Genomic DNA, 24,323 nt, shown 5'->3' on the forward strand with positions numbered 1-24,323 from the left:
CACAGAGTGTTCATATTATACGTATAATGCGTTTTGCAACATTTGCTGAACATTTGCCAAGGGAAATAAAGAGAAATCGTGTATAGAGTTTTCTATCTGCATAAGTGCGTTTCAAATCTTTGTTGTGATATTTTTCGTTGCTGCTTCTTTGGGACAAAGAGTGGCCATATTATCTAATGTGTTTTGCGACATTTGTTGAGTAACTGGTGCACTTGAAGCTAGTACGGGCGTGAACACAAGATCGGGTGAAGGTCGGTCCATTGCGTTCATCAGCTTTTCATTACTGGTAGGTGATTGCGTATCTGATTGAAATGTATCACTTTCAGATTGCGTATTGGTTTCACACGCAGCAGAATTAATATTCTCCATGTTTCATTAGTTTTCAATTCGTTACTTTTTTCGTCAGAATTTCTCACTGCCAGATTTTGTTTCTTACCCGTTTTGGCCATAATGTTGAAAGATTAATAAATCGTTTTCTGCAGTGAATAATATTAATTCATAGTGAAAAATATTAATACTGTTGCTAAATGACCATAATACCGTTCGCATTTACTTCGATGATGGAACACGGCATTACGTGCGTGATGCAACAAGATCCTCCTTCTTGGACCAGCTAAACTGCGTACTTTTTTTTTAGTTACATGTTCCATTGATCAATCTCACGGAAACCGTTATGATGTGGTACGGTCAACTGCACAAGAAATGCACACATGAATCACGGTTTTTTTTAGCTTAAAATTTTTATTAACTACCCCATTCTCTTAAATGGCACAAAGTGCATATAGTATTCCTATAGATTTATTTGTCCCTATTCAAGAACTGATCTATAATATTGAAGGAGCTGTCAAGGAATTATGGTTTCAGCTCTTTTTTAAACTATTACTGCTGTCTGCCGGACATGTTATTTCATCTGGTAATTTATCTAAAAGTTTCACAGTGGTTTCGGTGCCAAAGATGGGTTAAGTAGAAGATAGTGTAAGTCTTCCTTCTTCTGGTGTTACAATCACGAATGTGACTTGTTTTTAAACTCGTCAATGTTGTTGAGAACAAATACCATTATAGAGTAAATATACTGTGAGGCTGTTGTAAAAATTTCTCATCTTTTTAGCAGATGCCCACAACATATGCGAACCTACACATTATTCTAACCAAATTCTTTTGAGAAGTGAATACTTTTTGCGTTACTGTTAAGTTACCTCGAAATATTATTTCGTATGACATCAGAGAGTGAAAGTATGCAAAGTATGTTAACTTGCTAATTTCTGTATCCTGAAAGTTAGCAGTTATTCTGATTGCAAAAGTTGTTGAACCTAGTCGCTTCAGGAGAATCAAAATGTGAATTTTCCAATTAAGAATCTCACTTATATGTACACCCAGAGACTTAGTATCCTTTCGCCTGGCTACCGACTTCTGTTTATGTGTTATATTTATGGATGGAACTGCATTCCTTGCAGTAGAGAACTGGATGTACTGTGTTTTTTCTAAGTTCAGAGCAAACCAATTCGCAGAAATCCAATCAATAACTTTTCGAAAGACATTATCTGTATCATTTTATTTTACTGGATTAATGATTTTGCTTGTGTCATCAGCAAACAGTGTCAGTTTAGCTTCTTGTTTCAGATAAGAAGGTAGGTCATTCACATATATCAGTGACCCATGATCGAACCGTATGGAACACCCAATGCAACTTCACCCCAGTTAGATGAAGTGGGAATCTTCCTTAAATCACTTAAACCATATAAAGAAACATTTCGCTTACTGTTTTGTAGATATGACTTAAACGACTCCTATGCTTCTCCGTTTATACCATAGAATTGTAATTTCTGTAACATAATGTCGAGGTTCACGCAATCAAATGCTTTGGATAAGTTACAGAAAATTCGTATTAGGGACATTTTACTATTTAAAGACTCATTTATGTCGGCAGTGAAATTGTATATGGCTGTCTCAGTAGAACAGTATGTTTTAAATCCAGACTGTGATTTACTAGGTATCCCATTACTGCTGAGATGGCTAACCACTCTTGAGTACATAACTTACTCGACGATTTTTGAAAATGCTGTAAGCAAGGATACTGGCCAGTAATTATTGACATCTGTGGATTCCCCTTTTTTGTAGATGGGCTTGACATTGGCCTATTTCAAAATGTCTGGGAACATACCTTAATGAATTACAGATGTGACTTATAACATCAGTTGTATTTGCTCTACATTGTTTTAATATCCTATTACAGATGTCATCTATTCCAACAGAACATCTATTTTTCAAAGAGTTAACGATTTTCTTTATTTCACAAGAGGTTGTTAGATGAAAATTAATCTGACAAGGATTTCTCAAAACTGACTCTTCCATATAATGCTTGGCTTTTTCTTTCACACCATTCTCACCAACTTTTTTCACCTACACCTAGGAAATGGTTGTTAAATACTTTAACTACTTGTGTACTGTTGGTTAATATGCTCTCATTCTCTTTAACAGTAATACTACCTACGCCACTTGCTACTTTTCCTATCTCTCTTCTAACAACATTCCATAGTCATTTAATTTTATTGCCCGAGTTGTTAATTTAATCGCTAATACACAATTTTTTTTTAAATTTTCTAACAACTTTTCCCAGTATATAGTGTAAAATAACTTCTGGGTCTTTACTAATTCTTGCTGCCTCATACAGTTTTCTTCATTCATTCTGAAGATGCTATAATACCTGTAGTAATCCAAGGTATTATAAAGTTTGTTGCTGTTATCGGTATTGTAGCGCATGACCTATGTTATTAAGACAGAAAAACAATGGTCTGCTGAGATATTCCAACGCAATAGCAGAAGATCGTAACCTAACACTCATTTCTTTTCCTACCTTAAATATTTTCAATCTGTCTTTTTCATTCACAGGTTTCCTTGACTTTTTTTCGTGATTGACATCATTCAGTTGTAGTTTCCAGCTGATTTATTTGTTTATAGAGATACTTCTTGAGCTATCGCTCGACCATAGAAGAAAGACAAACAATCAAAATATTACAGTTTCATGCAATAGACACTGTTTAATACGTGTACGGCCGTGGTCGCCTGCTTAATGTCGCTTTCACCTCCGTTTCCTAAATATATGCCGAAGCTGTTAATTAAATGCACGATGTAACTATCCCAGGTTCTTGTTGGGAGCAAGCGCATTTAAAGATGTGGATCGATGGAATTCCTGAAATATAATTACTAATCACGATCCGGTAATCGCTCTGTGCTCTGTGACTAGTTTTAATTCTAGGACATCATTTACGAATGACTGCAAGTTCGGGTTACACAATAAGTGAAAGGTATGTACTGAAAACGTGTAACAAAGTCATGCCAATGGCAAACAGGTAAAACGTCGAACTATATCATCCCTCGCACAAAAGACTGAAAAATGAATCTGATAATACGGTAGTTGTTAGCATAAATGTATGGACTAGTATGGCAATTTAGTGTTGGATCACATTTTGATTGAGAATTAGCAAATACAGAACAAATTATTCAAATCTAAAGAAATCTATGCTTACATGACAAGATGAGGAAGGTAAGAGACAAAAGCGAACAGCCACGCTTCTCTCAGCTGGCCCTTAAAAAAACTGAACGCCGCACGCTGGTTTATTTTATGTGAATGTTACCACATCGACTGTCTCGTCAGCAATTGTCACACAAAATTTTACATTCAGAACATAAGTTTTAGGGAAGTGTCTTACAACTTGAAGTTTAGTATGTTGTGGTGTTTAGTGGCGTTAGCTTTCATGTGATCGGATTGCTCCAGTGCTCCAATAGTTGTTATTAATTTTGTAATCCATCATAATTATAAGTAATAGTAATATTTTAATATTCATTCTTGAGTCACTCTTGAAGTTGAAGTGAGCTTGTCTCATCGTCCGGATTTTCTGGGTGACTAGGTTTTTTGCATCACGTTCGATGAGTTTGTTAGAATGTATATAATATTCATCTGTCATTTAGTTCATCTTAGCTGCCACTGTGTCGTCTCTACCCCTCAGGCTGCGTGCACGCTACAACCTTGGGAAAACCCGCGTCCCGCTTTAGCCACAGCTTGCGTTCTAGCAGCTGGCCGACCACGGTTAGACGTTAAAACAGCTCTGAACTGCCTCTTGCGCCTAGAATAAGGTCCTCGTAACGACACACGCTTACGTGGTGGAAGGATATCATAGGACAGGAAAAAATCGCTCATGATATCATTTCATACCGGAATCCTCGAAAACGACATCTTGTCAATCCCGACTGACAGTACCATTCCTAACACTGAACAACGATACGTGAATTGCAATTTTCAGTTACTGGCTTAATCAGTATTTACACTTTTTTATATAAAAAAGTTTTTCTTCCCATAAATTTGCAATTATGTTTTAGACCACTTTAAATTTCTAAATTCTGATGAAACCTGATAAATAAGGCTAAAAATTTGTGACCGAGGGCTCATTTGTTTATTATTTCCTGCACACAAATAGTTTGCTTTTATAAACTACTTCACTTATTTTTCGTATGTGCCTTTCACTCTTTTCGAATGAACGTATTCTCATCTATTCCACAAATACGAAGTTACTTTGCACTTTCACATATTACTCTCCAGAGCGTGTAAATGAAATTATGTTGAACACATGAAGCTACTCAGGTATATCTAGCCTAAAGATAAATGACAGAATGTTATAATACGGTAGTTATAGTCATAGGTGGAGATTTCAATTTACCAGCTATAGACTGGGACACTGAGATGTTTAGGACGGGTGGTAGGGACAGAGCATCGAGTGACATTATACTGAGTGCTCTATCCGAAAATTACCTCGAGCAATTATACAGAGAACCGACTCGCGGAGATAACATGGACCTACTGATAACAAACAGACCCGAACTTTTCGACTCTGTAAGCGCAGAACAGGGAATCAGTGATAATAAGGCCGTTGCAGCATCCCTGAATATGGAAGTAAATATGAATATAAAAAAAAGGGAGGAAGGTTTATCTGTTTAGCAAGAGTAATAGAAGGCAGATTTCAGACTACCTAACAAATCAAAACAAAAATTTCTGTTCCGACACGGACAATGTTGAGTGTTTATGGAAAAAGTTGAAGGCAATCGTAAAATGCATTTTAGACAGGTACGTGCCGAGTAAAACTGTGAGGAACGCGAAAAACTCACCGTGGTTCAACAACAAAGTTAGGAAACTACTGCGAAAGCGAAGAGAGCTTCACTCCAAGTTTAAGCGCAGCCAAAACCTCTCAGACAAACAGAAGCTAAACGATGTCAAAGTTAGCGTAAGGAGGGCGATGCGTAAAGCGTTCAGTGAATTCGAAAGTAAAATTCTATGTACCTACTTGACAGAAATTCCTAGGAAGTTCTCGTCTTACGTTAAATCAGTAAGTGGCTCGAAACAGCATATCCAGACACTCTGGGATGATGATGGTATTGAAACAGAGGACGACACGCGTAAAGCTGAAATACTAAATACTTTTTCCAAAACTGTTTCACAGAGGAAGACCACACTGCAGTTCCTTCTCTAAATCCTCGCACAAACGAAAAAAATGGCTGACATCGAAATAAGTGTCCAAGGAATAGAAAAGCAACTGAAATCACTCAACAGAGGAAAGTCCACTGGACATGACGGGATACCAATTCGATTATACACAGAGTACGCGAAAGAACTTGCCCCCCTTCTAACAGCCGTGTTCCGCAAGTCTCTAGAGGAACGGAAGTTTCCAAATGATTGGAAAAGAGCACTGGTAGTACCATTCTTCAAGAAGGGTCGTCGAGCAGATGCGCAGAACTATAGACCTATATCTCTGACGTCGATCTGTTGTAGAATTTTAGAACATGCTTTTTGCTCGCGTATCATGTCATTTCTGGAAACACAGAATGTACTCTGTAGGAATCAACATGGATTCCGGAAACAGCGATCGTGTGAGACCCAACTGGCTTTATTTGTTCATGAGACCAAGAAAATATTGGATACAGGCTTCCAGGTATATGCCATTTTCCTTGACTTCTGGAAGGTGTTAGATACAGTTCCGCACTGTCGCCTGATAAACAAAGTAAGAGCCTACGGATTATCAGACCAGCTGTGTGGCTGGATTGAAGAGTTTTTAGCAAACAGAACACAGCATGGTGTTCTCAATGGAGAGACGTCTACAGACGTTAAGATAACCTCTGGCGTGCCACAGAGGAGTGTTATGGGACCATTGCTTTTCACAATATATATAAATGACCTAGTAGATAGTGTCGGAAGTTCCATGCAGCTTTTCGCGGATGATGCTGTAGTATACAGAGAAGTTGCAGCATTAGAAAATTGTAGCGAAATGCAGGAAGATCTGCAGCGGACAGGAACTTGGTGCAGGGAGTGGCAACTGACCCTTAACACAGACAAATGTAATGTATTGCGAATACATAGAAAGAAGGATCCTTTATTGTATGATTATATGATAGCGGGACAAACACTGGTAGCAGTTACTTGTGTAAAATATCTGGAAGTATGCGTGCGGAACGATTTGAAGTGAATTGATCATATAAAATTAATTGTTGGTAAGTCAGGTACCAGGTTGAGATTCATTGGGAGTGTCCTTAGAAAATGTAGTCCATCAACAAAGGAGGTGGCTTACAAAACACTCGTTCGACCTATACTTGAGTATTGCTCCTCAGTGTGGGATCCGTACCAAGTCGGTTTTACAGAGGAGATAGAGAAGATCCAAAGAAGAGCGGCGCGTTTCGTCACAGGGTTATTTGGTAACCGTGATAGCGTTGCGAAGATGTTTAGCAAACTCAATTGGCAGACTCTGCGAGAGAGGCGCTCTGCCTCGCGGTGTAGTTTGCTCGCCAGGTTTCGAGAGGGTGCGTTTCTGATTGAGGTATCGAATATATTGCTTTCCCCTACTTATACCTCCAGAGGAGATCACGAATGTAAAATTAGAGGGATTCGAGCGCTGACGGAGGCTTTCCGGCTGTCGTTCTTCCCGCGAACCATACATGACTGGAACAGGAAAGCGAGGTAATGACAGCGGCACGTAAAGTACCCTCCGCCACACACTGTTGGGTGGCTTGCGGAGTATAAATGTGGATGTAGATGTAGAATGTCTTATAATAAGATATTATGAAGAGAGTTTTGATTTACACATAGTTCACTATCACCACTAGTAGATAAGGCAATTTTGGGGAGTTATTACTGACCTCGGCTATCGTAGTTACAGAAGCACCCACCAAAGGAGCACCAACAATTCTTCCCCGCTCTCATTCACTCAGGTGCGAGATAATGTACTGACAGCGACAAAGAACAGTAATCTGACCACGGCTGCCGCTTGGAAAGTACTGGTGACATCGCACACTTGCCGTTCACGGTCAGGCACTACGGCACCACCTGCTAGCTTCGCTAGTTTCTGTATTTATGTTTGAGCATGCGTTCTCGTGGTGTTCCCAGTTGTTGTCCAACCTCTGTCGATTCCATTTCTTTCCATGTCAGTCTCAGCCTGGTATCTGTTGTGCTTTAAGGATGTCCCCTGGGTATTTTTCAGCGTGTGTGTAAATTTCCGTTTCCTCCAAATAGACTTCAAACGTAAGAAAATCCTAGAAATTTTTTTGACATTATAAAACAAAAGGCTAGGAAAAATGGATAACTCAATAAACACTTATTATTTACGTAAAACCACAAAGCACTGACTTTCCTGAAATATTATTTCCGTTGTAGAGATATAGCATCGCTGCAGCAAAAGCTGTCAGAAAGCTGTCAATAATAACTTTATCCAGGCCCTTCAGTCCGTGGCCCCGTGGCTGCTACGATCGCAGCTTAGAATCCTGCCTCTGGCATGGATGTGTGTGATGTTCTTAGGTTAGTTGGGTTTAAGTAGTTTTAAGTCTAGGGGACTGATGACCACTGATGTTAAATCACATAGTGCTTAGAGCCATTTGAACCATTTAATAACTTCATCATGAGTACACAATTAAAGTATATAGAAAAAACGGGACTATAAAATAACGGGAAGGCAGCCGATACCTACGTTCCAATATGCAATATGGACAACGTCTTTCCAGTTAAGACGTAGGAATTATGTGTCATACGTAAGAAACAACATTATTATTATTACAACATTTGCACAGGTACGCTTGATAATGGCAAAAAGCAGAAATGAACTTCTTGTGTAGTAACCTTGTAACTACTAAGAGCAAATAAAACAATAGTGCAGCAGAAACCTGTATCAAAAGTTAAATACATCGTTCTTCGTCCTCATGCATGCTGCGGGTGCTCTAGAGAAGATATTATTGAGTATTAAATCGGTTTCCTTAGCAGTATGATAACTCCAACAGCTTACCTGAACATGCCACTATCGACTTACAGAGGTGGAGACCTTTTCAGAACCACGAATCAGTTATTGCAAATAATCTGAAAATGGCAAAATTCTGTAGAGGTTCCGAGCCGTCACTTCGAATTTCAAGTTACGGGTACTTCGCTGGGCAAAGATAAAAGGCTTTTCCCCCATCACTTGAGTCATCCCAACTACAGAACTGGGTGACCGAGCTGTCACTGGTCAGTACAGATCGTAACTGCCACCGGACACCTCCGCCGGCCGGAGTGGCCGTGCGGTTCTAGGCGCTACAGTCAGGAGCTGCATGACCGCTATGGTCGCAGGTTCGAATCCTGCCTCGGGCATGGATGTGTGTGATGTCCTTAGGTTAGTTAGGTTTCAGTAGTTCAAAGTTCTAGGGGACTGATGACCTCAGAAGTTAAGTCCCATAATGCTCAGACCCATTTGAACCGGACACCTCCGTTGGTTGGCTTCGTTACCCTCCTTCTGTCGGTGGACGCCCGCAGCGGTGAGATTGCACTGCCGAAAGACGCTCTCGGCACACCATTTCGTTGCAATTAGTCGGAGCGACAACATATCAGTACTGGCGCTCGGGTTCCCGCCACGTTCAGAGTCCGTGCGCTTGCGTATATTACTTGATGCCAGCCATAGTCAGAACACTTCGTTTTACTGCCACAGTTTCGTAACAGACCGCCTTCGGCAATTTCGGTCGCTATTGCCTAGCGAAGGAATCGTCATGTAAAGCGATTGATGGGCTTGATGTGTTTCACCACGCTGATGCGATAAGCCACTTCGTGGTCCCTCTGGGCTATCTGTCAAACGCAGATCTCATGCCGATTAACTACTTACCCTTTGATAACATCTTCTAAAACATCTTTTCGTTCTTATATTAACACGTTTTCTCAACGGGCTGAGCTAGTTGTTCATATTTTGTTTCCTATGTTCAGTACAAATTTGTTATTTCGTTTCGACCTGCGTTAAAACAGTGTCTTGTCAAGTCACTTCTTTGAATGTGAGTTGGTAGATCTCTTGTGGAATATAACAGGCTACCTCACTTTTCATATGTGCCATGGTAATAGATTTGAACTATAGATCTGCTTGTTTGCTAGTCTGCTGCGTTCTCCTATAGCCACTTATCTATAAGATTTTATTTAGCTATTAAAACCCCTGGTAGTTGAGAAGAAACCCGATGCCACCACACTCAAGGGAACAAAAGATTACCATGTCAGGCTAATTTTCCAGTTAATATGGAGTAGGAGGCAGACAATTCATTAACGCCGTTTCGCATTACGCATCATACAGTTACAACGACAGCACCATCATCAGCGAACGGTTTGAATAAATTGTTTTCCATCAATCTAAAAATTATCCACACTATCTCACTTTTTCATCAGTGTTACGTTAGACTGTTCGGAATCGGAAGAAAAATTACTTTTGTGGTGGAGATTTCCACATCACATTTACAATCCCAGTCATTAAACACGCAATCAACCCGTATATCCAGTAGTTTGGTTCGTAATCTCTACTACAGTCCGAATCTGTGCTTCAGTTTAGTAGTTTTTTTGACTCGTCAGTCTTCTGACTGCTTTGATGTGGCTCTCCACGAATTCCTCTCCTGCGCCATTCCCTTCATCTGAGCGTAGCTCTTCCATCGAGAGTCCTCGTTCATTTGCTTGATGTATTCCGATATCTGTTTTCCCCTATAGTTTTTGCCTTCTACAGCTCCCCCAAGTATCACGGAGGTTCAACCCCGATGTCTGGGTACGTATATTATTATTATGTCCCTTCGTCTTGTCAGCCTTTACTGCATGTTGCTTCCTTCGCTGACTGTGCAGAGAACCTCCTCATTCCTTAACTAACTTGTCTAATTGATTTTCAGCATTCTTCTCTAACACCACAACTCAAGCCCTTCGATTCTTTTCTGATCAAAGTTTTGCCACTCTCCATGATTCACTACCATGTGAAGCTGTTTTCCGAAAGCATATTGTAAGAAATTTCTTCTTCAAATTAAATCTTATGGTCGATACAAGTAGACTTTTTTGGCCAGTAGTGCTCTCTTTACCTGTGCTAGTATTCTTTATGTCCTCCGTTCTCCGTCCGTCATAGGTTATTTTGCTTTCAAGGTAGCAGAAATCCCTGACTTCGTGAACGCCAATTTCGATGTTAAGTTCCTCATTATTCTCGTTTCTCCTACTTCTCATTAGTTTTATGTTTTGTGTTTACTCAAAATCCGTATTATGTGATTATTAGGTAGTTCATTTCCTTGAACAGATCCTTGAATGCCACTCACATTCCTGATAACGGAATGTGAGCACCGTATGTTATCATTCAACCTACATTATAATCGCAATCTTGAAACTATCTATTATTTCCGTCATTGCTTCTTCGATATATAGACTGAACAGTAGGAGCGAAATTCTGCATCCCTGTCTTACATCCTTTTTAATACGGGCACTTCGTTTTTGTTCTTCCAATCGTGTTATTCCCTCTTCGTTCTTGTACCTACAAATACTGTATACTACTCATCTTTCCCCATAGCTTACTCCTATTTTCCTCAGAATTTCGAACATGTTGCACCATTTTACACTGTCGAGCGTTTTTTGAACGTCAACAAATCCTAGAGGCGTGTCTTGGTTTTTCTTTAGTCTTGTTTCCGTTATTCAACGCAACGTCAGGACTGGCGCTCTGATGCCTTTACCTTTCATAAAGCCAAACTCACTGTCTTCTAACAGATCCTAAATACCTTCAATGTAATATCCTTGTCAATACCTTGCCTCCATGAGCTGTTAAGCTGATGGTCGGATAGATCTCGCACTGATATGCTTTTGCAGTCTTCGGAATTGTGTTGATGACTTTTTTCCGAGAGTCTGATGGTACGTCGCCATTCTCATGGACTCAACACACCAACTTGAATAGTCGCCAAAGATTTTACCAATTCTGATGGAACGTTATCTATTCCTTCTGCTTATATCGACTCCACTTTCTTCTTCTAGCAAGTCAATACCCGCCCTTGCTCCGAGATGTATTCGACGTACTCTTTTTAGCTATCCGCTCTTATCCACTATGTTGCACTCTTAATAATAGCACCCTTGCTTTTCATTTCACTTAAGCTTATTTCGACTCTTCTACCTGCTGAGTCGGTCCTTCTGACGATAATTTATTCTTCAATATCTCCACATTTAACTCAAAGCGGTTTCGCCTTGGCTCTCCCGCACTTCCTTTTTATTTTATTCCGAAGTGATTTGTGTTGCAGTATTCCTGTCTTTCCCTGAACATTTTTGTACTTCGTTGGTTCGTCGATCAACTGAGCCATTTCTTTTATTATCCAAGATTTCCTTAATTAATTTCCTGTGCCCAAGTTTGACCTTCCAACATCCGTGATTGCCATTTATAGAGATATCAACTCCTCTTCAACTTAACTGCGTATTTGGGAATACCTTATCGAAATATCCACAGCCTTAGCGAAACGCTTCTCCTCCTTCCACCGTTCTTTGGTATCCAACTTTTCTCTGATTCTTCAGGACAATTCTCTGAAACCTCAGCACGCTCTTCATCATTAGTAAATTGGGATGTGAGTCTTATCTGCTCCCGTGTACGCGTTTTAGTCCAATATAAGATGTCGGAATCTTCTTCGGACGATGATGTAATTTTCCGAAGTCTCCCGATCTTTTACTACTATACTTCCTCCTCTTGAGATTCTTGAACATATTCGATTTACCATCTGAAATTTAGTGCAGAATTCAATTAGTCTTTCCTGTCTACCGATCCCAAGATCTCCCGCAACGTTTTCTTCTATCGCTTGCCCTACAACTACTACCATTTGTCGTTCCTGGACACCTGAACTATCGAGTCAGCGTCGGCGTGTTGTCGAATCTGGTAAGAACAACCCTATCACAGAACTGCCCCCAGCAGCACTCTCTTTGCTCCAACTTCCTTTTCAAAATGAATGCTTCTTCCGTTATACCATTTTTTCCTGCTGTTGATATTACCCTATAACTCGTCCCCCCTCCGTATCTATAGAGGGAGCCTCTGTATTCCCTTTTCAGCTTTTCTAAGTTCCCGATCACCTTCAAACTCTGACATTGTACACTCCGACTTTTAAAATTTTATCTCTTCGTTAGTTATTCCATCTTTTCCGCATGGTGACCTCCCCCTAGACATTTGCCTTCCGAAGATCTGAGAGGGGGACTTTCCCAATTTCGGCCACATTTTCTGTGGATACTCATTGCCTGTCTTTAATGCAGTGGTTTCCTTTGTCTTCTGCATCCACATGTTGTTGATAATTGCTAATGTATCCATCTTTTAGAGGCAGTTTCCCACCCAAGGACAAGGGTGTGTCCTGAACCTCTGTCCGTTCTTCCGACCTATGATATGGTCGTTGGCAAAATAAGGGTGACTTCTTATGTCGGAAATCTTCGGTAGCCATTGGTAATGACTATTGTTCATAATACAAACTGTGGCTGAGTTCAGGTCCGGGTCACAGGGATTTATGATTATTGTACAAAGCCGTTACAACTAGACAACGGATATAGTAATTGAACACTAAAGTAAAGGCTGGACAAATCGGTCGCTGGAAAATCTTCACATTCTGGGGAGCTAGAAGGGGCTCCTATTGAGACTCGAATTAGTGTTCTGAACATGGAATTCTTTATAGAAGCACTACACGTGTCCAGAACTCCTTCCAAATAAACCTTTGTCGGGTCTTCGCCTTCCCTACCACAGATATTATGTGCTAGTTGCATTTCATGCCTTCTGGTAGCTTTACCTCTGGATGCTTAATTAGCCCAATTTTTGTAAAGTAGGGTACCATGAAAACTGTATTCTAACGTTACAACCATGTTTCCCCTAGCTATCCTCATTAACGTAGGCATGTCACCGTGTACAAACTATAGGGATTGGTCTACCAGAAGATGCCGAACAATGAAGGTGTAATGAACTTAAGTCCGCAAATGAATGGTTTCCATTTTAGAGACCATTTATTCAATCATACTTCGTTACAGAGACGGTGGTCTAATATGAGCTGTACCACGCAGCCACAATACAGTATGTGTGGTTTCCTCCTGGAAGCTGGTACGTTTCGTCTTCCGTCGTGCCCTAGCGCCCATTTTTGCCATAGTTGAATCCGGTTCACTTTTCTTGCTGACTCCCCTTGTAGTGGATTTGAGACAGCGTTGTACACAATGGTCCCGTATTTGAATCGAGAGCTTACCGATATGGGGCTTACTTTCGGTAAGGCAAATGGTAACTGGCGGCGGGCAGCAAAGTTAGATCAGCAGACCTGTACCCGCCGAGAACAACCACAGCATTCAGTGTTTGCAACAGTATTTTACCGTTTGTCTAAGACAGGCTCGTTTCACGAAGCAGGAAATCATGAAGGACGTACCCGAAATTTTAGGACAAGAGACTTGGTGGAAAATGTGATTAACACTGTGGAAGGCGACCGCCATGTCAGTGCCATGCAGTTGGCCCGCCAGTAGAAGGTAAGCCAGACGACCATGTGGAACATTCTCCATGGCAACTGTTACTAACCCTGTCACTGATAGCGTGTGCATCCCTTTATTTTTTTGTCCATATTATTGCGTTCGTATTTCCATTTCCCATTTTTCTCGAATTACGGTTTACTGATAAACCTAAATTTCATTTGAATTTTCATCTCTATTATTTTTTCCACCGAGCAGTAAATATTTAAATTATGTTTTATAAGAATGTATGACGATTACCGTGAAAAGAAAATCGCACTTCTGTTAACCAAAATACATTTTTCACAATATTGCAAAAATATAAGTAGATAATTTCGTCTTTTGTTTCTTAACAGAGAGATCGGAATTTTGAAATAATGGCATAATATATTAGATGAATATAACTGAATTATATAAAGAAGAAATGAAAGAAATGGAAAAGTTCATACAGTTTGACAAAGGAATACAAATAAAAAATTACATTTAAATCAATTAATTAAATAAAAGTAAAAATTACCACACCTGAATCTGTTATCCTATCCATTAGACCACTCAACCAAAGTCGATAATTTAACTTTTTTAACGCTACTGAGTGTGACACAAAATTCATAAATTTTTTTCACTTACTCTGAAACGAGGGCTCACAGGGTGAAGGCGTGCAGTGCGTAACACTTGGGATCTTAACCTACACCACTCTATATACATAGTTTCAAAAGGCGATGGCATCGCACGGGACCTCTCCCTGTTAGCGTAGTAGCGGGTCGGCAATCAATATGTTAATCAACAAGATTGCTTATTACCCGCCTCCTTGCAGGCCTTCACACGGTGGATACACTGGTTCCCTTCGTGTCACCGAAGTTAAGCATCGTCGGAGGAGGCTAGCCTTTGGATGGTTGGCAGTCCGCGTGTACTGTGTGCTGTTAGCAAGCGAAAGCACTCAACCCTTGTGAGAACACTTGAGGATCTACTTGACTGTAAAGGTCACGAATCCTGATAACGGCCACGAGAGCAGTGTGCTGACCCCACACTCCTCTGTATGCGAATCTGGTGATGCCTTCGGGCTGAGGATGACACAGCGGTCGGTCGATACCGCTGTGCCTTCCGAAGCCGGAATTAATTTAAGGACTGAACAGGTTAACAGACTACTATAGAGACAGAGCAATGCCTTGAAGCAAGCCTTGGTACTTCTGATATTAGCCAGTAACTCGTTCAAGCTAATATCTAGTATCTACGCCAGAAATATAACTTCATTTAACTATTACAACAGTGTCCCCTGAAAGAAACTGTATCAAAAATAATTAAATAACATTAGATAGGAACCAGTGTCTAGGAAATTTTAATGTTAGCCGGACTCATTATTTTTAATTAAGCCACATTCATTGAGTCACGGGATCTATCCGCTAACGAAATAAAATTATAATGAGGTCCTCTCCCGGGTCTGAACTTAATAATGAATCTCTATCTTCGGAAATACCACTTTTCCCTTAAAAAACATATTTTATGTTACAGCAGTCGCTGTAAATAGAAAGGAGCCGCATTGGGCTGCATTCAGCTTCAATACTGCACAGTAATTCTTGTGATTTTCTCTCTTTGACTCATTTCTTCTTTCGAGTGTAGCAAGAGGGATTAGCATTAACGAGGGAAAACTAAATTAGGTTATTCTTGTTAAAACTCAAGATTAATTTTTCAGCAAGTATAAGATGTAGAGTACCTAATATTCAACCGAGGTTGAACAAGATGAAAACGCGTGTAAAAACATTATTCAAAGGAAACTTGTCGTATATTCCCGCTCAAGCAAGCCACCTTGTGGGTGAGTTTATACAAACATCAATTACTACCTTTGATAGTGATTGGATGTGAAGCCTCATTTTCACTGATCTATTAGGTTTGAAAATATGTATGGTGAAACGAGCTCAGCAGCAGCCAAAAATGGAAACTGACTAATATACACTGAAGGACTTTGATGCAGAATTATCTAGGAAGCGCAAGATAACACTAACTCAGATACGCTGTTTCATGAAAAGCTATCAGGATCGAGTTGCATGCAGCATACATAATCCACTGATTATAAAATTCTGCAGCTTGATGTGTTTCAATAGATGTCGCGAACAAACACATTTCCGAACAGTGGGTGTGTTTACACTTCGAGCAGCCGATTTATGGTCAAAATCGAAAAATCAAATAATAAAAAATAAAAATGAAGTTGTAAACAATATAGTAAAAAAGTTTAAGGTACATTTGTTACAAGAAGTCAACGTACGTGATGTGTATCAGAACAGACTCACACAACTGCTCAATGGAAGATCTACTAGACATAAAAGAAGAAAGGTTCAATATTAATATCATTTTAATACAGATAGAAAGTGAAATGCTGTGTGAGAAAAATACAACAAATCGGAAAAGGCGTTAAAAAATTGGGAACTTAGATATAAACGCTGAACAGAAAGTATATAATGAGTACTCATGGAAGACATCATTGGAAGCGAAAGAGCAATACTATCGCATAAGATAAGAAGGAAACACGATAGTAAGATCAGCACATACGACATCGTGGGACGCGTTTATAAGCAGAACTGAATGTCCATGAGAGACAGGATATAGAATTCAAATTCATCAAACACTGGCGCAAAGTAGGAAGAGATTCTGTAAACCTGAACGTAATATTTAACTGGATTGCACATTATAAAGTACTATGGTACAATTCAGAAATCAGAGAAGCAAACAATGAAAGCCAACTACAGGGAATAGGTTCTATTGATTTGATGGAACCAAAAACAGTTGTGAAAGAAATGAAAAACGGAAAATCACCTGGACCTGTTGTAATAAATTCTGAATCTACTAAAAACGGAGGAATTCTCTTAGAAGTAAGAATATTACATCTCTTAACGTTTGCTGGGTGAAATATTAACTACTGGAGGAGTGCAAAGTAAGTCATTATAATACATATAATACATAAATAATAATAATAAATAATAATAATAATATAATACATAAAAAGAGAGGGAAGTAATATGTCTAACTGCAGCTGTGTAAGCATTTTGAGCAATGCTTACAAAACCTCCAGCAAAGTAGTAAACGAAAGGCTTCGGATTCCGTCAGACATCATTTTAATGGAGGGACAAGCAGGTTTCCAGAAAGCAAGATCACGCACAGATGATACTTTTACATCTAAACAGATGATACAAAGCAGTCGATAACTCAATCTGGAAACTCATCAAGCATTTGTGGATACTGACAAACAATTCGACAGAATTTAAAAAGTCTATAGCACTAATGGAAGACGTAGAAATCCCACAGCTAAAAAAGTAATTGCGGAAAAAAACTTAAGTGGTGTGTGTGTGTGGGGGGGGGGGGGGGGGCGGGGAGGGAGGGGACGGAGGGGGGGAGTGTGTAGGCAGAAGGGTGAGAGTCGGGTGGGGAAGAGATGTGTGTGTCGGGGGCTTAACAGCAGAGCGGGTTTATTCCAGTGCTCAAAGACATGATCTCTTCCATCGTTGCAGATAGTCTGTGCTCCCGAACGACCATTGTGCTGAGCTCTGGACGTATCCGCGATTACTTTAATGAATATTGTGAAGTACAGCATCTTGTGTACTCACTTCGTTCCCATGATCATAATATAGTGAGACATTTGCGAATTTTTTCGGTTAACTTAGGAAATGACATTGAGCTTTACGGAATCCCCAACTTACATCTATGCCCGCACTTTTCCTCACGACATTTGGCTGAAAAAAGTGTCCTGCAAACCTAACTCCTTCTAACAGCTTTTATTCTGCAGCAGTAAACTGTCAAACTTCACTTCGAAGAAGAGTTCAATTCTACGAAATGAGATACGGTTTTCTTATTAGTAATTTGTCGAAGCATGCTAAAGCCAAGTCGATTTAACGTGACGACATTATGTATCATTATAGTACAACAGCTGTAAGTCGAAATTGGGGAGTGTGTTTTGCTGCAATCAAGTAAATTAAAAAGAATATTACAAATATGAAAGGAAATTGGCAGAACAAAACTACATGCTTTACGTACAAAAATTTACCGTGGATGTCATTCACTTCTACGCTCAAACGTGTCCCCATTCTGACTGAGGGGAAAGTAGATTGGTATAAAGTGTTACAGAAATGGCTGCACAATTAGATGATAAAAATGGGATTTAATTCGGATCGACTTTCAATACCAAAGCACGTTTTTTATGTGGATATAACAGATACTGTTCAGCGATCAGTGAGTAGAATAAGTCTCAAGCGTCAGGTATCACTTTCTTTCGAGGGTCATTTTCGATGGGCCAAACCCCATTATATAGCAGGGAGTAAGAGAAGATTCAGACACACATTCATTGCAAGAAACCTAATAAAGCTGATTTCACGGGTTTTGATTATCATACAGATTTAAGAGAGGGATACAAATCAGTTTAAAGGGAGTTGCGTTCATCACAGCTTTGTCTAGTCAGCGTGAGGGTGGCACAGACTTGCTGAACAAATTGCAAGGGACAACGTTACATGGAAGGGCTTGTTCTTCAGAGAGTGGCTCAAATAAAATTTCTGGAATCTGCTATCCATAACTAGCGAAGAAACTATAATTGTTCTTGTCCTCCTCGAACAGTATTATTTGTTTTCTTCCTTTCTATTGATCTTGTGTTTCTGGAAGAGACGTAATCGCACTCACAAAATTCCTCGAATGTATTATCCAAAGCTAGTGAAGAAACAGCAACTGTACTTTTTCTCCTCCAACAGTATTACCTATTTCCCTGCCTTTGATAGTCATTGTGCTCCTAATCTTTATTCTGATATTAAATGGAATTAACAACGTACATATAAAATTCGTCCAAATATCTAACATTGACAAATGTAAATGATACATAAGTGCTGCACATTCTGTTAGTAACATAGTAATGCTACACCTTGTTAATTAATTTACTGTTGGTTACTTAATGAAATTTGTTGAAGCAATTATAGTTACGAGGAGTACCTTTATTTTGGACTTGTTACTCTTCTTTCTCATGTTTATAGTTACGAGGAGTACCTTTATTTTGGACTTGTTACTCTTCTTTCTCATGTTTATAGTTACGAGGAGTACCTTTATTTTGGACTTGTTACTCTTCTTTCTCATGTGTTCCAATACCACCAAGCCCACATAAATTTTTTAAATAACTTCTTCTGGAAGAATCAGCTGTGAGATGGAATTCGTCAAACTCTGTTGTGCTTCAAAATATAAATTCTTGCTACTCTGTGATTGTAGATCTGTAGTAGTATTTTTTATCTACACTCCTGGAAATGGAAAAAAGAACACATTGACACCGGTGTGTCAGACCCACCATACTTGCTCCGGACACTGCGAGAGGGCTGTACAAGCAATGATCACACGCACGGCACAGCGGACACACCAGGAACCGCAGTGTTGGCCGTCGAATGGCGCTAGCTGCGCAGCATTTGTGCACCGCCGCCGTCAGTGTCAACCAGTTTGCCGTGGCATACGGAGCTCCATCGCAGTCTTTAACACTGGTAGCATGCCGCGACAGCGTGGACGTGAACCGTATGTGCAGTTGACGGACTTTGAGCGAGGGCGTATAGTGGGCATGCGGGAGGCCGGGTGGACGTACCGCCGAATTGCTCAACACGTGGGGCGTGAGGTCTCCACAGTACATCGATGTTGTCGCCAGTGGTCGGCGGAAGGTGCACGTGCCCGTCGACCTGGGACCGGACCGCAGCGACGCACGGATGCACGCCAAGACCGTAGGATCCTACGCAGTGCCGTAGGGGACCGCACCGCCACTTCCCAGCAAATTAGGGACACTGTTGCTCCTGGGGTATCGGCGAGGACCATTCGCAACCGTCTCCATGAAGCTGGGCTACGGTCCCGCACACCGTTAGGCCGTCTTCCGCTCACGCCCCAACATCGTGCAGCCCGCCTCCAGTGGTGTCGCGACAGGCGTGAATGGAGGGACGAATGGAAACGTGTCGTCTTCAGCGATGAGAGTCGCTTCTGCCTTGGTGCCAATGATGGTCGTATGCGTGTTTGGCGCCGTGCAGGTGAGCGCCACAATCAGGACTGCATACGACCGAGGCACACAGGGCCAACACCCGGCATCATGGTGTGGGGAGCGATCTCCTACACTGGCCGTACACCACTGGTGATCGTCGAGGGGACACTGAATAGTGCACGGTACATCCAAACCGTCATCGAACCCATCGTTCTACCATTCCTAGACCGGCAAGGGAACTTGCTGTTCCAACAGGACAATGCACGTCCGCATGTATCCCGTGCCACCCAACGTGCTCTAGAAGGTGTAAGTCAACTACCCTGGCCAGCAAGATCTCCGGATCTGTCCCCCATTGAGCATGTTTGGGACTGGATGAAGCGTCGTCTCACGCGGTCTGCACGTCCAGCACGAACGCTGGTCCAACTGAGGCGCCAGGTGGAAATGGCATGGCAAGCCGTTCCACAGGACTACATCCAGCATCTCTACGATCGTCTCCATGGGAGAATAGCAGCCTGCATTGCTGCGAAAGGTGGATATACACTGTACTAGTGCCGGCATTGTGCGTGCTCTGTTGCCTGTGTCTATGTGCCTGTGGTTCTGTCAGTGTGATCATGTGATGTATCTGACTCCAGGAATGTGTCAATAAAGTTTCCCCTTCCTGGGACAATGAATTCACGGTGTTCTTATTTCAATTTCCAGGAGCGTATTTTTGCTTCATTTTACTGACAGTGTTAACGGTAACCATAGAAGTATGCAGGGAAGCATCAACAACTGATGCGGTATATTGGTGGTGAATGATGCAACGGTCTCAGTCCCATTATCTTTGCTTTCGTATTGCTTTTTTGACACAAGACTTCGCTGTTAATGTATATTGAATGCTGCCAAATGAGTAGCGAATCGCTGTAATCTGTCACTTCCTGAAAATCAAACATGTGAAGAAGAGTCTATGGCAGGAAAATAAATCTCTCCAGTTGCGAAGTCCGCGCAAATACTTGTTCATTTGTATAGCGCTAACTTCCATGTTTCATTGGAATAAAATGGTCGATCATTTGTCGATTATGAGTCATACTATATTCGAAGTTGTATGCGCTCAACATTTATCCAACTGTAGTTGTACATCCATCCGCAACAAAGATTATATCAGTTACGTTTCAAATGAAGTTATTTATCATTTAAGTATAGCAGGGTGGATACACACATTCTGTAACAGTGCATTTTAGAAGGTAGTTTTCGAACGCAAATATTCTAGACGTTTTTTATCCTGCCAGACGGTTAATTACCTTTGACATCTGCAATAGTTCTATGTACCTCTCCTAAAAATTAATTCACCAATCAGTCTTCAAAAAAGCCACGACAATCTCTCTCTCTCTCTCTCTCTCTCTCTCTCTCTCTCTCCCTACCCATAACTCAGCTACACTACGTCCTAAGGCTACATCTATGTCCATTAATTTATTTGGGCATACTACTAATAAGATAAAAATATTCATGCACAATACTTACAAGTATTTCTTTTAACACATACTTACAGAAAGAAAAGAGAGATTTAACGAAAATCATATGGCATTAAAACTGAAACTTTATAAGGATCTAATGAATCTAATATGTCACGAAAAATACAGAAATGGAAATTAAAGTCTTCAGGATATGTGACGATAACGTAAATTTGTAAAATTACCCAACGTTTTGGAAACTGTTCCAAATGACCTTCCTCAGGGTGTTGTGCTAAGTCAGAAAACTGGAAAATTTTACGTACTGATAAGAGGTCACATATTCTAAAGAGTTTTATTGACAGTGACAGCGACTACATATGCTATAACTAATTAATTTAGTTAGTAATTGAAGTATTATGATGAGGAAAATGTTTGTGACCTATGTACATTAAAATAGATTGAACAGTTTCGTTTCTAATTTATTATACAACAAAAGGGGCAGACTTGGTGTCCTTCTCTGTAACCACTTCTTCTCTTGTCTAGATATATGTGAGATACCAATTTGGGCACTCTATGTAGTTTTTGTACAGTAATGATAATGTTTAAGTCCGAATACGTCGTCGTCTCATTGTAAAAGAACTTTAATCATTAGTAATCACTGCTGAAGATCTGTTTTGGGGTTCAGCATATAAATTACAGCGGGAAAAGATTAATTTGGTCATATAGCAATTACACACTATCAGCGCAACATTCTAGATAAATTTGCAGCTTTTCAGGTCTAACTTGCAGTTAAAATTTCATTAAATAAGATTTCCCATTATTCTTGCTGCCCAGTCTCACTCATTACCATAAGTAGCTCCTATTGCCATCCAGATCAACATAAAAACCGCTTTTCAGAAGAATGATTAATCGCATACTTAGAATCCCAATAGATGCAAGTGAAGAAAAAAAAGGAACGGAAATTACTAAATTAGTTCCCTACAGCAATGGGTACAATCATCCAATAACAGGTAAAGTAATCTATACAACAAAATTAAGTCAACCAACTCATGAAAAACCACCCACAAACAAGAATACCATATTTATAAGCCCATGTTTCCTAGGAAAGATTGCTTACCAAATTGCAACCTCTTCAAGACATACAACATGTAAATAAGCTTCTTCATCAACATCAAAATACAAAGTAAAATGATACACAGAACCAAAACCACTATACAGCAGTATCAGAAGGCAGGTGTATAGAAGCTCATTTGCAACACATGTTCAAGCTTCTACATGGGACAAACTGGTAAAAGCTTCACAACAAGACTTAGAGAACACATGGATGCACTTCGTCTTAACAACCTAAAAAATTCAGCTTTTCCACACCTCTTGTTCAACACAATCATTCTGCAAACAATAGAGAACAAAACCTCCAAATACTCCATTTTCTCAAAAAAGGTAAGATACTTTACGTTTTTGAAGAACCTGAAATCTTTATGAACACACATACAGCAGTTGACTACTTACTCAATGACCAAACTGATCTGAGATACAATTTTTTCCTTTAGAACTTCGAATACATACTAGTTCAAAACAAGTAATGAATCAAGAAACTCTACATTGCCTCCCAACCTTGGTGTCAATGTAAATATCCTATCACAGAATATAACCTGTACTATATTTCTAAATGGTGAAGCCCTCTACTGTTAACATATGTCAGTACTTTTATACATTTTACCTCAAGTTGAAACATATGGAATTTGCCTTTACTAACATGACAGACAGTATTAATGCAGGATCAGAAATATGTCAGCAGTTCATTTGAAATTACCTTCTTCTTTTAAATTTAAAGCTCATAGTCATATAAACAGCTGCAGCTCATTTCAAAGAGTATAACATTTATACATATTGCTTCCACCTGAAACAAACAGCTCAACTGAACACGCTTGAGTTCATTACAAATACTATAAATTTTATACATTTTACTCTTAGCTAAAATAAATATAATCTTCCCTTACTAACATTCGATGTCATGTTAATGTACGAACAAAAATAAGTCAACAGTTCATCTGAAGTTTTCTTATTGCTTTAAAGTTCATGGTCATACAAATAGCAGCATCTCATTGCAAGTATTCAAACTCTGTATTATTTTATTCCTGGGCGTTCATGTTAATGCCAATCTTGATTATCTTATTTGCTCTGTGTTATATATTAATATGTGAATATAAATAAGACATCAGATAACTTGAAGTTTGTTCTTGTAGTAATTCATTTATTCACTCGCTTTGACCTATCATTCTAATGCCAGTCTGATTGAAGTATTTGTCACATACACCGACTTTAATACACGCCAACAGAAAGAAATATAATCTCTGAGCAAATTAGGACTATATCACAGCTTGCCATCAAGGTTTTTGTAACAAGCAACACTTGTATATCACATGCTGGATGCTGTCAAAGTTACGCTATCACAGTGTAAATGCACACACACTGTGTGAAGTGATGTACCAACTGGCCATGATAATAGAAGCAGACAAATGGACTCTAACAGAAAAAAGCCACCCATACAGTCCCAGTATGTACAAAACTAAAACCTTTTGAATCCATATCGAATGATAGACAATACTTGTAGCGATACATTAAAGCCTGTCCTATCTTCTTGTCACAGAACCAGTACCCAGCATTATGCTATCATGTGATGTAACTTCCAGAAAACCTTCTGAAGATGAACCTGAAAAGGTTCCAAAACTCGTTAATGGAATAGTAAGTAACTATTCAAAAAGCGACTGGTTTCAGTTTTATGCACTTACATTATGTTGTCGTTGTGGTCTTCAGTCCTGAGACTGGTTTGATGCAGCTCTCCATGCTACTCTATCCTGTGCAAGCTTCTTCATCTCCCAGTACTTACTGCAACCTACATCCTTCTGAATCTGCTTAGTGCATACATCTCTTGGTCTCCCACTACGATTTTTACCCTCCACGCTGCCCTCCAATGCTAAATTTGTGATCCCTTGATGCCTCAAAACATGTCCTACCAACCGATCCCTTCTTCTAGTCAAGCTGTGCCACAAACTTCTCTTCTCCCCAATCCTATTCAATACCTCCTCATTAGTTACGTGATCTACCCACTTTATCTTCAGCATTCTTCTGTAGCACCACATTTCGAAGG

The sequence above is a fragment of the Schistocerca serialis genome, chromosome 9 (genome assembly GCF_023864345.2).
Source record: "Schistocerca serialis cubense isolate TAMUIC-IGC-003099 chromosome 9, iqSchSeri2.2, whole genome shotgun sequence".
NCBI classification, from domain to species: Eukaryota; Metazoa; Arthropoda; class Insecta; order Orthoptera; family Acrididae; genus Schistocerca; species Schistocerca serialis.